Source organism: Athene cunicularia (assembly GCF_003259725.1).
Source record: "Athene cunicularia isolate RWA chromosome 5 unlocalized genomic scaffold, athCun1 chr5_part3, whole genome shotgun sequence".
NCBI lineage: Eukaryota > Metazoa > Chordata > Aves > Strigiformes > Strigidae > Athene > Athene cunicularia.
In genome coordinates this window covers 5,401,220-5,406,505 of record NW_020799103.1, presented here as the reverse complement: position 1 = coordinate 5,406,505, position 5,286 = coordinate 5,401,220, and positions in this window count along the sequence as shown.

Sequence of the window (5,286 nt, the reverse complement as noted above, 5' to 3'; positions counted from 1 at the left end):
TTTTTTTTTTTTTGGCAATTGAAAAGGTTTAGAAAGAGCTTTCCTCATCCTTTTGCATTTCCCCAAGGCCACGTGGCAGTTCTCTTACAGGCACGCCCCCCCAAGGAAATGGAGGCAGTTTTGTGCGTTATTTTTGCAGCTGCTCCTTCTCTTCAACATTCCCTGCCCTCGCAACATCATCCCTTTGCCCAGAGCCATGCAATCAGCTAGATTCCTTAACCTGGAGGTTATTATTTATAAGTTATATGCTTTATGTACTATTTACTTTTTATCCTTTGCCATTATTTCCATTGTTATTAATTCAAAAATCATAAGTTAATTGTTTTTTTCATAATGAGTAGCTATCAAAAGAACCACTGGAGTCAGGGGGCTCCCCTAGTGCACTTCATTCATCTCCAGAGATAAGGATTTACTTCTGACTTTTTGTTTTTTCCAGTCAGATTAATTCTTTTTGAGTAAGAAAATGCAGCAGAGGTGTAGCCCCATGTATTTGAGAATTTGCTTCTAGCTACATCTGCTGCAGGAAGAGCTCCTTTCCCATTCCGTGGGGTTTAACTGGCCTAGAATCTTTCCACTTGGTTGGTTGACTTTTTTCCCCTGTACTCAGCGTTTGCAACCTCACAGCAGCAGCAATATAAACATAAACTGAAACACAAAGCCATTTTCTTTGTGTGGTAACTAAGCGAAGAACAAAAGCTAATATGCAGGACTATGCCCATGGTTAAACTGGGGCCTTGGGTAAAAGGTGTTCAGTCACTTTTATGGGAATTCAGATGAAATTTGTGGAAATATAATGAGTTCAACCTCTAGTGAGCGGTCCGCTAAGGTCCAGCAAGAATAGGTATGGCTGGTAAGGTTACAGTTCTAGCACAGCGGGAGGAAGACAGCAAGTCCGGTTCCTCTTTCGGATGCAACCTACAACCCAATTCAGATCAAGCCAAATTAAATTCTCATAACTAAGGTTTAATCTTCAAACCCCACCCCCGCTCCGAGGCTGGAAGTCGTGTGCCAGCCCCAGCCAGCAGCTCTTCCAGCAGCAGAGAAGCGACCCGGTCGCGGTGGCCCTCAGCGTGCTCACCACCCCGCTGCGCTGTACGGGACGGGGTGTGCTCAGCTCAGCACCAAGGGGAAGCAAGGTTCAGGGGAAATTCACTTCCATCAGATGAGTAAGGTAAACCGATATGATAGGGAAAACAGACCACGTTGTTCCTGCAGCCTGGACAGATGTTTGCTGTCAGATGCATCGCACATTGCACAGCCACATCTGCTGGAAAAGCAGTTTACGGATGATTTATCACATTATTGTGCCAAGGAGCTGAAAAGCCCCCTGAAAGTTTTCCGCTTAATACTAACGTTCCCAGCTGGGTGATCCTCCCTGACATTTTGTACATTACTATTCAAAGCGTTCATGGAGTGGGGGAAAACCTTCACCACCCCCTGCCTTGCCAGCGCTATACTCACAGACAGACCCAGGATGTCTCAGGGGCCAGAACACCAAGCAAAATTTAGGACAGATTTATCGTGTTCCCTTCAGGTTTTTCCATTTATGGCTGTATTGCTGGGGAAGGGATGGCTTATCCTGGCTGCCAAGGTACGTGTCCTCTGCGGAGCCGAGCACCACGCGGGGTGAGGGGCTGTGCGGGCAGCTGCCCAGGCGTGCGGGCAGCCCCGCAGCTCCCCAGGTGCCCACAGGATCCTGCCTTCTGCAGACGAGTGAGTCTCTCAGCATCAGCTGCCATTGCAAAGACAAGTTTAAGCCTGAGAAACTGCAAAATTACTTTGGGATAATTGATGACCAGAGCGTTCCCAGGGAGCTGCACCTTAGGAGCAGGTTGTCCCACACATCTCTCCTTGCAGTCAGATGGGTTTCGGGTTTAGGATCTTCCCAATGTCTGGTCTACTGCAGCAGCAGCAGGAGCCCAGAAACAGCGGAGATCCAGGTTAGGAAAGGATACGGATTGATTTAATCATCACACTATGATATTTAATCAAATTAGCACCAACAGCTCTTCATGGGATCACTTGCTGACATGGATGACAGGCTAAAGGTTGTGGCTCCCAGCAGCTTCTCCTTGCAGTGGGAGCACCCCCTTATCCTACAGCCCAGAAGCAGCCTATCGGACCTACTGTAGAAATCCAAAATAAGAAGTGCTATTGATGACCTCATGGGAAAAAAATGCTTTAAAATAGAGAAAAATAAAAAGTCTATAGCCACTCAGACATATACATGCTTGCAGTAGCTTTGACTTTGTTGTTTTTCCTGAAAAAATGCAGTGGAGTTGTCTATTTTGGCTGATAAGGAGGACTCTCCACAGCGCCAAAAGTTGTTTCACCAGAGCAGGCATCTGAAGGACCTCCTAGGACCAATGCATTAGACATAAAAAAACTGAAGGAGCAAACCAGTGCCCTTGGGCTTCCTCTGCATGGGGCCAAAGCCACCAGTGCCAGTGGGCAAGACTCATCATCATCATCATTATTATTATTATTATTATTATTATTATTATTATTATTATTATTATTATTATTATTATTGTGCTGGTTTTGGCTGGGATAGAGATTTTTCTTTGTCATAGCTAGTACTGGGGTGTGTTTTGGATTTGTGCTAAAAACAGTCTTGATAATACAGGGATGTTTTAGTTACTGCTGAGCAGCACTTACACAGAGCCAAGGTCTTTTCTGCCTCTGACATCCCCCACCCACCCCAGCAAGGAGGCCAGGGGTGCACAAAGAGTTGAGAGGGGACACAGCCAGGACAGCTGACCCCAGATGACCCCAGGGATATCCTGTGCCATTCAACATCATGCTCAGCATATGATCGTGGAGGAAGAAGAAGGAAGGGGGGGATGTTCACAGTGATGGTGTTTGTCTTCCCAAGTAACCGTTACGTGTGATGGAGCCCTGCTGTCCTGGAGATGGATGAGCCTGCCCATGGGAAGTGGTGAATGAATTCCTGGTTTTGTTTTGCTTGTGCACGTGGCTTTTGCTTTACTTGTAAAACTGTCTTTGTCTCAACCCATGAGTTTTCTCACCTTTACTCTTCCAATTCTCTTCCCCATCGAACTTGCAGAGGGGAAGGGTGGCAGTGAGAGAGCGGCTGTGTGGGTCTTAGTTACTGACTGGGGTTACACCGTGACAATTATGTACTGTTTGGATCATGTGCCAAAGACCAGGTACTTGTTTTGTTTCTTTTCCCTCGTGCTGAGGCAGCCTGCTCAGTTTTGCCTGCAGCTGACAAGACGGGGCCTCCATCTAAGCAGCTCCAGGGAAAGCCCACAGCCTCAGCAACCAAGATGTGTTTAAGCTGAGAAACTCCTTTACTCCATTACCCCACCACAGGCAATCTGTCATTAATATTTTAAGAAACCTATAGTTGGAAGGAGTCAACCCAATCCCATCATGATGAAGGATGGAGTTTCTGCTGCAGAGCCAAGCTCTTTGGGTCTGTTTTGGTCATACCTGCTGCATTAGGACAAAGTGCCATCCGTGCCTGCCGCTCCCTCCCCAGCAGAGAGAAGCAACCCCTGTTAGGTACTGTCTCTTATTAAAAGGGGGGGAGCTCTGTCATCCATCTGGGCGTTGCCTTTCAGCCACGCAGAGCCCCCATCCCCACTGCAGGGCACACAAAAGCCCAGAGCTGCTGAAGATGCTGTTGACCTGGTATGTACTAGCATTGGCTTACATAGGCTAGAAAAGGGGTTTCTAAGTCATGGACCCAACTTGAAAAAAATCACCATAGCACAGGCTAAGGATTAGCAAGTGTTGCCACCTCCTTCTCTAACATTTTTACCTTTTACAGGAGGTTCCACTGAAGTTGTGGACTGACTCATGGGTGTGACCTGAGGCCCAAATCTCCTGGAGATTCGACAGCATGTAGGGCGAGTTTGGCTCTGCAACTGCCTCTCCCTATCAGATCAAATGTCTCATCTGAGTAAACACATTTCTATTCTCTTTTCACCCGTAGGTTTATTTGTCCAAACTAAGGCAAAGAATCAATAATCCCTGAAAGCCTCCTTTTCCCGTCCAAGTATTTTCATTTAGCGCACACGGCCTATAAATCTGAAAGCATTTTGAACAGAGGCATAGCTCCAGTCAGCTTTTATGTGGCCAAGGAGCTATATTCTGTGTTTTGCAGCGAGTGATTTTGGCAATATTTTTAGGCTCTTGTTTAGGAAAGGAGAGACAGGATGAGCTCAGACTTTTTGCTGCCATGCACGACCATTTTCACTTATAAACACATCCCTCACTGCTCCTTCTGGAAGGGGAAAAGTGCACTCTCTGAAAATGTTGTTGAATATAGAAGTGACATGAGCTCATGGGTTCTCTTCCTTCACAGAACATGTTTCAGAACATTAAAAAAAAAAGAAAGAGCAAGAAAGATTTGAAACAGCGAGGTCTCCTCTTGCCACTCAAGATCCCTTGCACGCTCTTGCCCACAGACACTGACCCAAGGACTTGTGCCACAACACTGCCCAGTAAAGGGCAAGGGCAACATTCTAAACCATGAAACTGTGCCGAGAGATGGCTATCACAGTGTTAAGCACAGACATTAAACCAGGAATGAAAAACCCTGCGTTCAAAATTCAGTGTTGTTGACGCTGCCCTGTTAATTTGAACACATCAGTGAGCTGAGCACAGAGGAGTCTGGATGTGCTCAGGTTCCTTTCAGGGTCAACGTAACCTTTGGCATCAGGGTACTAGTATGACCCCAAAAGCTGGCTAGATATGCAGATAAGTGCTCACTAAAAATTGCTTAGACTTTACTAATCCCAGTGACCACCACTGCAGGAAATGCAAGCATACAGTACATATTTGAGGCCAGGGGCAGCTGCAGCAAGTCTGTGTTGCTGTCGGAGCAATAGGTGTATCTGTGAGAGAACACCCCTCTCACCAGGAGGCTGGTGCTAGAGGAGGAGCCCTTGGCTCAGGAAGCTGGCGCTCAGCAGGGTTAAACCAAAGGGTGGTCAGCTCTTGGTCCAGCTGATGCTCAGAGCCCACATCCTCCCTCTCGGGCTGCAAGGAGCAGAGGCAGCGGTGCGAACACTCCCTAGGAAAAACAAAGCAACGTCCAGGGATGCCACTGCCTGAAAGCTTTGCACCGTGTCTGCGCCACAGCCAGGCCCTCACAGGGTTACTGGGACCAAACAAGGCAAAGATTCCTGGTTTTCCTACTTCTACTGCTTCACCCAAGCCAGACCAGAGTTGACGGCTCAGCAAGACTTCACATGAGGCTGTTTGAACAAATTAACTGCAGTGCTTGATTTCAAATGAGTAATGCTGTCGAACACC